Here is a 13,122-nt window from a genome sequence, read left to right on the forward strand (position 1 = left end):
CCCCCTTTCACTACAGCCCCCCCACCACCACCTTGCACAGACAGTCTCTCCTTTGCTCTCTTGCCCACTGCTTCCTTGTGGTGTATTCAATAAACTTCTATCTCCTTTGTTCTGCCTTGGGTGAATTCTTTCACTGCCCATGCTGCTGGCCTCCACCCAATCGGGTCACCCCACACACACCTTGACTTTAGCCCAGCAAAAGTGATTGCAGACTTGTGACCTCCAGAACATTCAGAGTGGACATGTATTTTAAAGTCACTAAATCTAAAGCTGTTACAGCAGCAGTAGGAAACAAATACAGACATTTAGGGTATCCCCCCCCTAAGTATTTATTACTGTCATGATGCTGTAAAGAACTCCATTTTACAGATATTTTTGCCTGCCTTCCCAATGATTTCATTAGAATAGTTTCCTAGAGGCAGAATGCCAGGAAGCTTGCACCACCATACAAGCTCCCCAGCTGTGGCTGGGTAAATGCCTGAGCAACCTGGCTATTTAGACGTCTGCTATTTTGAACCACAGCCACAGGGCCGGCAAAGAATCAACCCACTTTGTGGAACAATCACACAAACACAAAGAGATTGCTTTCCAGGGGAAACAGGGCTTATAAAAAATAAGCAAAAACAAGGGTGCTTTTTTCCTATTTTTCCTTCTTATCATTAACGTTATAACATAGAGGTGGGGAGCAGGAATGAGTTAAAATATAAGACCAGAAAAAGCTCCAAAGATCTACACACCTTTGATACCTGCCAGATGGGGCTTTGAAGTGTAAAACAGGATCAGTTCCCTAAGAGAAGGCTGACACACAAGTCTTGGCCTGTGAATTAATCAGAGAAGCCTCTGGATGTGAACAGACAAGGCCGGACAGGGTGCGGGACAGGGTGCGGTCTGCGTATAGGCTGCTTTGCCAGGGTGGTGTCAATGACAAAAGGGAGAAATAGTTTACCTGGGGGCCAAGTGACGGGTGTGGAGTGCCTCAGGGCAGAACATGTCAATGACCCTCCCTCTGCACACACTAGGACCCTGTTGCAAATAATTCAGTATGGAAGCTCGTGAAGCATTAACTTTTGTGCTCTCCAAAATTTCCCTGCATCCCACCCCAGAACCTTGCAGCTCGGAGTGTGTTTTGTACACCAGCAGCATGCCATTGCATGGGAGTTTGTTAAAAATGCAGATCGCGAGCAGCATCCAGACGTAGGGAATCAGGAACTGCATCTTAACAGTATTGCCGCACGATTCTTACGCACATTAAAGTTTGAAAACATCAGCCCTTGAGTCTAAGCTGCATAGAAACAGAGCCTTTGTTGGCTCTGTTCAGCACTGCACTTCCAGTGCCGCAAACACAGCTTGGCATTACTTGGACGGGCTCAATAAATATTTGTTTTATCAATGATTAAATAAGTGGATGCACCAAGCCTTTCATGCTGAAGATGAATTTGAAAAGAGGAGGGACTGGTGCATTATATTCTTTGTATTTTACACACATTTTCGGTAATTTTAGGTAATTCTTTAAAGTCAAAGAATATTTTTTTTGAACCCATACTTAAGGTCCATGAGCACAGCCTAAATAGAAGTAACCATAAGACGAACTTTTCTTCTGGCTGTTGTGAAAGCCAAAATTCAGGAGAGAGGTTAAAATAATGAGAAAGGGACAGGCAGGACTAGGTAGAGAGAGAGAGAGAGATAGGGGGCTCCATGATCAGACTCACAGAAATCCCAAAAATGTGGAGGTGTAAGGAAACCAGAGATAAGGGAACACTCCAGACCACCCTGCCCTAGGTGTCCAAGGGGGGACGTCTTATTTATGACAGTCTCCTGTGGTCGACAGAAAATAAACGGACCCTAAAAAGAAGTAAGCCATTAAAGATGTTATCACTAGTCCTGCTTACACAAACGTGCTGTCAGTAGAGAAGTCAAAAAGATTTAAGTTCCCTGGTTAACTTTCTACAAAAGACCAACCCTAAAAGCCCTCAGTGGCAACCCTGTTGGGACTCCTGAGAGCTTTTTCTGTATCCCCGCTTAATAAAACTCTATTATTTTACTCACTCTCCTTTGTCCACAAGATTCATTCTTCAACTCCGTGAGACAAGAGCCTAGCTCTCCCGCATCAATAAGAGGGCTGAAACGAGCCTGGAGAAGTTACTCTCACAGCTGAAAAGAGGACGTAGGTCTATGGTTCACCCCACTATCAAAAAGTCATGCCCCAACTTGGGCAAAAATGGATCAAGACTCAGAAGGGAATGACAGCCCAGGATCCTGAACCAGAAGGGATGTGGGGAGGCTGGCTCTAAACATGGGTACAACAGACTGCAGATTCCTCCTCCATCTTTGGCATAAATGCAACATCGTCGACTTCTAAGAATCATTCATATAATATAGCAGTCATATCACCATGACCCTGATAGCCTGAAGATTTGGGGCATCACAAGAGCCTCTCAGATTGTTGAGTGATTCTAGCAAGGGACTTCTGTGATGACTGAGATTTAATTTTCTTTCAGCCTTGTGATATAAAGACTGAGTCAGACTTCATTTCACATAAAGAAATAAAGAAGTGTGACATTTCCCTTATTATTTCCTTTTTATTTTTTATTATGAAAATTTTAAATGGACACAGTGCAAAAAGGAAAAATATACAATGAACCTTCATTACCTATCATCTAGCCTCAAGAAATACCAATTTATTGCTAAACTTGTTTTATGTGTATCTCCTACCCTCCATCCTGGTTATTTTTATTTAATTTTTATTAACAGCTATACGGAGATATAATATTCATAATATTCACCCATTATAAAGGTACAAGTCAATAATTTTTAGTAAAAGTATATAGATGTGCAAATATCACCACAATCTAGTTTTAAAAGATCTTCATCACCCTAAAGACCCCCAGGCTCCCTTCTCCCCCCCGGGGACCCCCAGGCCTGTTTACAGTCAATTCCCAGACCAGCCCCAGCAACCGCTGATCTGCTCTAGTCTCTAGAGATTGCCTCTTCCAGATACTTCATACATATATGGAGAATTACATGATACGTAATCTTTTGTTTCTGGATTCCTTCAGTTAGCATAGTGTTCTTGAGGTTCCTCCAGGTTGCAGAGTATATAAGTAGTTCCATTCTTTTTATTACTGGAGAGTATTCCAATGTACGATGATATCACATTTTGTTTATGCATTTACATGTTGATGGGCATTTGGATCTAGTCTGAGGTTTTTGTGTTATAGTAATACTATGAACGTTCATTTAAAAGTTTTGTGTATTATATTTTCATTTCTCTTGGGTAGATACATAAGTGTGGAATTGCTGAGTCATACGGTAGCTCTCTGAGAACCTGAGAACCTGTCATCCAAAGTGGTTGCACCATTTTCTCTCCTACCAGCAATATGTGAAAGTTCCAGTTTCTCCACATCCTCCCCAACACTTACTTTTGTCTCTTTTTTATTATAGCCATTCTAGTACATTGGAAGTTGTATCTCATTGTGCTTTTAATTTTCATATCCGTAATGTCTAATGATGTTGAGCATCTTTTCATGTACTTGTGAGCCCTACACATATCTTCTCTAGTGAAAAGTCTACTCAAATACTGTGCCCATGTATTAAGTGGGTTGTCTGCCTTATTATTGAGGTGCAATATATATTCTGGACATAAGTCCTTTATGAAATACATGATTTGCAAAATTTTTGTCAAGCTAGTCTGTGGCTTGTCCTGTCATTTGATTAATGATGTTTTTTGAGGCCCTCTGACCATGGATGGTAACAGGGGCCTCACTTACCTTTGGCTACCACATATGACTGGAAAACCAATTTCAGCTGACAACTTCTCAGTCTTTACAAAGCACCAAGATCAGCAACTGGAGAAACCAACTCTGGCCCAGCTTCTGGCTAACAGGATGGCCCAGGACAGGGGCAGCACAGGTGCAGCAAAATCCTTCAGGATTCTGATAGCAATTAAGGAGAATTAACATCTTCCAACTCATGAACATGGAATGTTTCTCCATTCATTTAGATCCTTTTTAATTTTTGCCACCAATGTTTTATAATTTTCAGTGTACAAGTCTCACTCTCCTTTTGTTAAATTTATTTCTAAGTATTTTATTCTTCTGGTGCTATTGTGAATGGAATTATTTTCTAAATCTCATTTTCAGATTGCTTACTGCCAGTATATAAAATTACAATTGATTTTTATAAATCAATCTTGTATCCTGTGACCTTGATGAACTCACTTATTTCTAGTAGTTTTTTCCTGGAGGTCTCCATAGGACTTTATCATACAAGTGTGACTTTTTTTTTTTTTTTTTTTGCATCATGTGTTTATGCAATAAAATTCAAAGCAACCTGATTTTAAACTGAACAAATTAGAATGCACTCAAAATTATTCCAGTTATATTATCGTACACTGCATATGCCTAAAGGGCAGAGCGAGGGAGTGGTCAGTGGGCCATGCTGGGAATCATAGGTCATCTGCAGCCTCTCTTACCTCTTCTATAGCCTTATGAGAAAATCTTTCAGTTGGGGGTTTTGTCAAAATGTGCCTATACCTATAGGATTGTGTCAGAGGGGAGAAATCATTGAGAACCGCTGCCTTTGGAAGATTGCTTGGCCTGAGACAGGGCCTTAAGGGAGATTCTAGGGAGTCAGATGCGGTCCTCAAGAGCAGGGGCAGCATGGGAACAACAACAAAAAAACAACCAGAAGGCAATGTATTTTGATGTGCTCATGTGAAAAGTATTAAAAGGTAAGAAGCATCTTCCCTACTTCACAGAGAGTCTAGATAAAATTGGCAAAATTGGCATTTTGAGTCCCGCACAAAGTATACAATTCAAAGAACTAGATAAAATTAGTGGAAAAAAAGAGGTGTGGCAATGACTAACATTGCCATAAAAGTCCCCAAACCCTAATATTATACTATAACTGAATCGCAACATATCACTGAGTTAGTGTGTGTAAAGAACTTAGCTCAGAGTTTGGTTAATAGTGAATGTTCCATACATGGTAGCTGTTTATATTATTACTATTACTTTTGCAGCTAAGATGAGAGGCATTCTGTGACTATCTATACCCAGTATTTGTAATGCTAAGAGCAGTCTCTGCTCAATCTGATCATCAAAAACAATCCTTATGAGGCTCTGGAAGCAGAAAAGGCAGTTCAGGATAGAGGTGGGCTTCAGAGGTAAAGGCTAAGAAAGATGAAAAACACCAAAACCCTGTACTAACCACCCGTGGCAATCAAAACTACACACTGTTTTTCGCATGCCCACTGCAGCATTATTCACGACAGCCAAGATAGGGAAACAACTGTGTCCATCATACATATGGAGATATGTACACACACACACACACACATACACACACACAATGAAACATTATTCAGCCACGAGAAAGAAGGAAATCCTTCCATTTGTGACAACAGTGATGGACGTTGAGGGCATTATGCTAAGTGAAATAAGTCAGAGGAAGACAAACACTGAATGATATCACTTATATATGGAATCTTAAAAAGCTAAACTCATAGAAACAGAGAGTGGAGTGGTAGTTACCAGGGGCTGGGAGATAGGGGAATTGAGGGGATGTTGGTCAAAGGGTACAAACTTCCAGTTACAAGACAAATAGGTTCGGGGGATTTAATGTATAGCATGGGGACTATAGTTAATAATGCTGTATTATATTCGTGAAAGTTACCAAGATAGTAGATCTTAAATGTTCTTACCGCACACACACAAAAATTCTGTAATGTGATGGAGGTGTTAGCTAACACTCTGGTAGCAATCATTTTGCAATTTATAAATGTATCAAATCAACACATTTTACATCAAATTTATACCATGTTACACATCAATTATAGCTCAATAAAGCTGGAAAAAAAGACTACAGAGTGCTTGTGGAGAGACTAGTGAATAAATGGCGTGCATCTGTACATGTCAGTGTTTATATTCAGAAAATCTATTTCAAGCTTATCCATAATCCTATTTAATTGCATCTTTAATTTCTAAATTGCCAGATTAAGACACAAGCTCCCTTCTCATCGATACTGCAATCGCCTGACAAAAAGGAGGCTGTTGTGTGGCCAGCAACTGCAGCCTGAAGGGACAGTTTCAGAACAGAGTCCTCTCTGCCCCAACTCTCTCTTCCCTCTCCTTTGCCTCTTCTCCTCACCCCTGCTCTAGCTAAGGGCAGAGACATCCGACCCTGGAGGTTACAGACTCACTGATTTGGGAAGAGAGGCTCTTTTGGCTACATCTAATTCATTTGGCTACAACATACAACCCAGAGACCAAGTTCAACTTGGTTGGAAGGTTTTCAGAGCCTACAAAGCACGGGATCCCCATCTGGAGAAACCACCTCTGTCTTGCCCTGGCCCTGGGCTCCAAGTAACTGAAAGTCGAAGCCTGCCTGACAGGATGGCCCAGGGCAGGGGACCCCAGAAGTGGCCTAAATTCAGTAAGGCAGCGAGAATGCTCACGTGGTCAGCAGCCCCCAGGAGAAACAGGCATTGTTCGGGCTTCCTGGTACCAGGGCAGTCCCTGCCATCTCAGCCTCTCTGCCCCTAAGCAGACAGACAATCCTACAGCCAGCCGAGCGAGAGGCCCAGGGTGCTGAAGGACGCAGGGAGCCGGCACATCAATTTCATCCGTGCGATGCCTGGCACGTAGTGGCTGCAACCTCGGGAGACAACGGAATAAACATTCTAGACTCAACTTGGCCACACGGCAATGAAGCCATTTCACGTCCTTCTCTGTTTCTGCTTCTGCATATTGGAAACCTAATAATTCCCACCCGCAAGGTTGCGTCAAGGATAAACGAGCACACTCTAGAATGCTCTCTGTGAAGTTCAAAGCGCCACACGAATAGGAACCAAAAAACGACAAGCTGCCTCCATGGCGCTGTCTAAACTGGGCCCAGATATCAATATTTAAGTGGCTAGAAGCAGGGCCAGCTTTCATACAGACATTCTTCTAAGAAAAGTAATTTTAATTATAAGATTATATATATTATTTTAATAGAATTCTATAATGTTATTTTCATTTGATTGAAATGAGTATGGTCATAAACAGTGGTTTTTTTTTTTTTTTGGTCCCTGAATGGGTCCCTGTACAAAACGACATTGTTTATCATGGCTCTAACTGGTTCCCTTGTTTCAGGCTGACAGTCTCTCAGATTCATCCTTCACACCACTGCCAGCCTGCTATGGCTCAAAGACAAATCTGAGGTTGACTCCTCTTTTTCCCTAAAGACTCATATCCAGTCAGTCAAGTCTTATGGATTCTGCTTCCTTAATATCTCTCAAATCCACCCATTTCTCTCCATCCCACCTGACATGCCTCCATTTTAAGTCACTATCATTGCTCACTGGAAACTAATGAAATCGCAGCCCACAAGGTCACTCCTAGGGGCCCCTCATGTTGCTCTTTTATCTCCATTCCTTTCTCCATACTGCAGCCAGAATGATCTTCCTGAAGAGCGAATTTTCTCACGGACCTGCCAGCTGGAACCTGTGAATGTCAGCATCATCAGGATAAAACCCCCAGCTGCCGGACCAGGTGTCCCGGCTCTTTCAGGTCCAGTGTTTAGGTTCAGGTCCTCGCTCCACTCCTGTGCCTGACCAGCTTGCACCACTCCTGCACTTTCCACTCCGGCCACCCTAGTGGTGTAAGGCCTCCCAAGCCACGTTCTCACCCAAGAGGACGCTCTCTCTAACAGCTCCCACACCCACTGCCTTCACATGCCTAATTCCTTACCTCATCATCACCATCACCTCACTTGGGAATCCTTCTGCGGACCCCTCAGACCGGGCTAGGTACTCTTGCTCTGCATCTTCATAGTGCTTACCATCTCCTTGTACTTAGCTATTTGCACTGTTACTTATCTAATTGCTCTTATGGTTCATCACCTAGACCATCAACTCCCCGAGAACACAAACGGATCCTTGGTCCTGCTACATCCCAATAGTTGATGTTGTATTCTCATGCAGATTTCTTCCCATCTCCTAGCTCCTGGGGATACTGTTAACTGATGGTTCAAAGCCATGTCCTTTGCTGGGGTGGGCATTGCCCCAGGCTGCAAAATACTGCCTTCTCTGCAGTTACAGCCTGTTCTCAGGGACACTGGGCCACCGATGACCGGATGACATTGACATACAAAGGCCTGGCCTCCTTTCCTCTTTGGGACAACTCTGTAGGGTTGGCTCCAGCACTGCCAGTAAGACTGGGCGGGGCCTTAGCTGCAACCACATGGAGCACCTTCTTCTCTCCCCGCCCCGTCCTGTCATCCTCACTTTCATTCAGGTGTATCTCCCCAGATATTCCCCAGGAATCCATCTGCACACAGTTCACAATATTCAGTATATTCCCAGGGAACCCAGTCAAAAATAGTCCTCATACCCAATGTAGTACCTGGCCCAAAATGTATTTGACATATGGACTAATAAATGGATAAATGCCTTTTTAAAGCCAAGTCACAGAGAAGAAAATTTGTATGATTTATGTTTCCATTTCTAGTGCCCAGCACAGGGCCTGACTACTTACTTACTTGAATGGTCCTTCAGATGTTCTCTCTTATGACCAAGGGAACAGTCTTCTGGAGGCATATGGCTCCTTTCTTTATCCATCAGATCCAAAATGATACAAGCTAAAAGCATCAGAGGAATGTAAGATTACATTACTCTGCATAATAATGAAATTTATTGCCTTCGAAGGAAGAAAATTTATATGGCAAACTACAAAGCAGTTAGAAAACACTGTTTTTCATTAGGGTTTAGAGGGACTGTGTTCTCCCCAAGAATTAAAATAATTTTAGGGTGAGCTATGTGCTGTTCTAACAGATCTAAAAGGGCTTTTTAAAAAGTGGTATCTTTAGGAAAATCCCCTGCCTTGGAGGGCACATGTCCAAACTGAATGATGCTGTGAGTCTTGAAGCACCAAGACCCCCTCGTGCTGAACCACTCTGCAGCTCTTTGGGTTATCAGAAGAAATCACTGGTTGTCCAAATAAAAACTCCAGGGTTCTACCCTGAACTCACGGACTTGTACTTGGGGAAATGACTTAATGAGGGAAATCACAATGAGTCCCAGAAGGACCCAATGGATAAGGGTTGGATTTTTCCAGGATAGAGTTGCAATGGGGAAATCCAGAAGATAAGGCTCTCAAGGATAGAGGGGCAAAACCAGGGATAGGGAAGTCAGAATAGAAACTGTGGATGTATTTAAAGAGGACCCATCTAGGAAGGGGTTGCCTTCTTAGTCAACACACATGTTTGGACCCTGGGAAAGTTATATTTAGTACTTGGCTCTATTTTTTCTTTTTTCTTTTTCAATAGATTTTATTTTTTTAGAGCAGTGTTAGGTTCATGGCAAAATTGAGCAGAGGATACAGAGAATCCCCATATACCCCCTGTCCCCACACATGCACAGCCTCTCCATTATCAACATCCCCCACCAGAGTGTACATTTGTTATGATTGATGAACCTACCCTGACACCTTATTATCACCCAAAGTCCACAGTTTGCAATGGGTTCATTCTTGGTGTTGTATATTCTATGAGTTTGAACAAATGTATAATAACATTTATCTACCAGTAGAGTATCACACAGAGTAGTGACTCTAAAAACTTTGGTGGGTCAATTCCTTTTTAAAATTACCCGTCCCTCAGTAAGGAAAATTACATATATGTACACATGTATACACACAGCTTGGTATTCTGAAGTAGTGATTCTGGAGCGGCTGAGGGTTGAGAGACGGAGCAGCTGCCTATTGAGGAGTGGTTTTCTGGACTTCCATATGCTAAGGTGCAATGTAATGAGGAGGGGCTCATCGTCAAGTGAGAAGTGTCAGGGAAGAGTCAGCTATCAAATGGATGATTCAAGACAGTTTCGTGACGAGAAACCTGTGCTTGCTCACAACAAACCCAAGAGATCAAGTTTCTTGGGTTACATTATCTCTCCCTCAAAAAGATTCACATTGCACATAAGCATATCAAAGTCTTAAGAAATTCCATTAGTAAAGAAAACTACCTAACTTCTTTTAAGACTGCATTCTCTAAAAACTATCTATTGATATCTGCTAAATCCATGGCACCCCACATGAGGACTGCTACACAGCCAATTGATGGATTTTATTTTAACAACGGTGTGGTATAAGCAAAGAGGATATTATTGGAGGGTTATGTTGTCAGGGGACATAAGAATGACTGGAGATGTCAGTCCTGTTAAGACTGTGCTACAGTGTTTCCATCCTATTCTTACCTGGTGTAGAATGAGGACAATGGCTAAGGGACGGGAAAAGGAGAGTCAAGAGCGTCATTGTTGACAACGAATTTACCAGACCTGTTCACTAATTTCTATGAGAATGGGGAGGCAGGAAGAAGGAGGACTCCTGTAATCACAAAACATTAGCACAGGAAATGACCTTTAAGATCATCTACTTTGGTTTTCACACTTGGATTCAGCCTTGGGACCTCCAAACATCCAAGTTTCAAGGAAAAACCTAAAGTGCAGAACAGAAGAAGAAAGTAGAGGCTGTGGGTGTGTTTTATCAAATAGTGGAGGAAGGAAGAGTGTGAGGGAGAAATTCCCATGCTTCCCGTTGTGAAAGTTTGGCTGGGAATTTTTAGAACATTTTTGATCTGAGAGAAGTGCCTCAAGATACAGACCTCATAATTCAAGTATTATTTTTCTCCCACTCTCAAAATATTTCAGGATAATAGGTTTCAGAGGCAGGAATATTTCATATAAATAATTTTAGAGGCCTTGATTTATAACAAGACCCACACTTCGGTGGTTAAAAGCTACACCCTGGAGTTGACTGAGACCAGTTCCAGACTCTATCACACTCCTCTATATGTTAACATCCAACAAATTACTTAATTTCTCTATGCATACTTCAGTTTTTCCATCTATAAATTGAGATAATAATAGAATAGTGTCCATTTCCAGGGATATTGTGAAGATGGAATGAGCTTTTCCATCAAAAATGCTTAGTACAACACCTGACACAAAGCAAATAACAAATTTAGCTCATTTTTAATTAACATTAGCTCATTATTTAAGATGGTTGCTGCACGCTAAGCACTGAGCTAGGTACTAGAGAGATGGAGTAGAACAAGGTTCTTTTAAAGCCTTCAAATACTAACTGCGTTCATTTATTCAATACTTATTTCTTTCTAGGAAATTTACTCACATTATCTCTTGCAGTGATTTAAAGTATGACCACAAGGGAACAAAAGCCACATAGAACAATCCGGAGCAGATTACTTAGACTGGCCTCCTGGCAAGGGCGGTGCAATTCCACTCAGGGCAAAGACACTTGATAATCAATGCAATGGGCCCCTCCCCCAGAACATCAAAAAGAATATCCAGCCAAGACCAAGTTTGCCAATCACACAGAATTGCAAAACTACAGTGCTAGGGGAATGTAGTATAGAATTCATGTTTTTTCCCCCCACAATTCTTTAGTCTTTCAATTTTATTTTTTTCTCTTTCCTTTTTCAACCAATTTCTTATTTTATCAACTCTTTTTTAAAATTTTTTAATTTTCATTTTTACAATTATATTCTATCTTTTCATTGTATTTAATTTTACTTTTGTGTGTGTGTGTATATATATATGTATATATATATATATGTATTATATATATATATTTTTTCTTTCTTTACAATTTTGGGATGCAGGTTCTTCTAACAGATGAAAATACACCCAGAATCTAGTGTAGGGCTCTGTTCCCTTCACCTGTCTGCATACTCTCATTTTTTTTTCTTTTTTCTTCTTCTTCTTTTTGTTTTTGTTTTGTTTTGTTAAAGTCTTTTTAAATTTTCATCTTTACACTTACATTATATCCTTTCAATGTACTTAATTATATATATATATATAAAACTTGTTCTTTCTTTACAATTTTAAGATGTAGTTTCTTCTAACAAACTGACCAAAATACACTCAGGATATAGTGTATTGTTCTGCTCTGTTCACCTGTCTGTTTATATTCCTTCTTTTTTTCCCCCTCTCTCTCTTTTTTTGTCTTTTAATTTTAATTTTTACAGTTACATTCTATCCTTTCATTGTATTTAATTTTATCTTTATATATATATAAGTTTTTCTTTCTTCACAATTTTGGGATCTAGTTTTCTAACAAACAGACCAAAATACACACAGGGTTCAATGTAATGCTCTATTCTGTTCACCTGTCTGATTATATTCTTTTTTACTTTATTTTATTTTTTTCGGTTTTGGGTCTCTTCTGACTTGTTTCGTATATATTTATCTGGGGTCATTGTTGCCATTTTAGTATTTTGTTCTCTCGTTTATCTGTTCTTCTCTGGACAGAGTGATAAGATGGAAAAACTCATCTCAAAAAAGAGAACAAGAGTCAGTACTGACTGCCAGGCACCTAATCAGTATGGACATAAGTAAATATTGGAACTAGAGTTCAGAATAACAATTTATAAAGATACTAGCTGGGCTTCAAAAAAAAAAAGCATAGAAGGCACTAGAGAATCGCTTTCTGGATAAATAAAAGAACAAAAATCTAATCAAATCAAAATCAAAAAGGCTATTAATGAGATGCAATAAAAAATGGAGGCTCTAACTGCTAGGATAAATGACGCAGAAGACAGAATTAGTGATATAGAAGACAAAATCTTGGAGAATAAAGAAGCTGAGGAAAAAAAAAGATATAAACAACTACTGGATCATGAGGGGAGAATTCAAGCATAAATGATACCATAAAGTGAAACAATATTAGAATAATTGGAATCCCAGAAGAAGAGGAAGGTGGGGGACAGAAGGTATATTGGAGTAAATAATACTGGAGAACTTCCCTAATCTGGGGAAGGAAACAGGCATCTAAATCCAGGAGGCACAGAGAACACCTCTCAAATCAATAAAAATAGGTCAACACCCCAACATATAATATAATATAATATAATATAATATAATATAATATAATAGTGAAACTTGCAAATCTCAGAAAAAAAGAGAAAATCCTGAAAGCAGTTCTGGACGAGAGGTCTGTAACCTACAAGGGTAGAAACATTAGACTGGCAGCGGACCTATCCATAGAGACCTGGCAGGCCAGAAAGGACTGGCATGATATATTCAGGGCGTTAAATGAGAAAAATATGCAGCCAAGAATACTTTATCCA

At 40.5% G+C, this 13,122-nt stretch overlaps 1 long non-coding RNA gene across 14 annotated transcripts in view; it reads right to left on the bottom strand.

The window, feature by feature from the left end:
• The window catches only part of LOC118553314 (uncharacterized), a 257,392-nt gene that overhangs the window by 229,559 nt on the left and 14,711 nt on the right, over positions 1-13,122 (bottom strand). For 2 of the 14 annotated variants that reach the window (XR_013447720.1, XR_013447716.1), the window contains exons 2-3: positions 8,521-8,619; positions 3,768-3,932 (exon numbers count right to left, since the gene is read on the bottom strand). The exons of 8 other annotated variants lie outside the window; for them this stretch is intronic. This is a non-coding gene — a long non-coding RNA (uncharacterized LOC118553314). Of the gene's footprint in view, positions 1-3,767; positions 3,933-8,516; positions 8,620-13,122 lie in introns of all 14 variants that reach the window. 4 more of the 14 variants (XR_013447719.1, XR_013447717.1, XR_013447718.1 and 1 more) reach the window with 3 other exon arrangements.

The sequence above is a fragment of the Halichoerus grypus genome, chromosome 5 (assembly GCF_964656455.1).
Source record: "Halichoerus grypus chromosome 5, mHalGry1.hap1.1, whole genome shotgun sequence".
Taxonomy (NCBI): Eukaryota; Metazoa; Chordata; class Mammalia; order Carnivora; family Phocidae; genus Halichoerus; species Halichoerus grypus.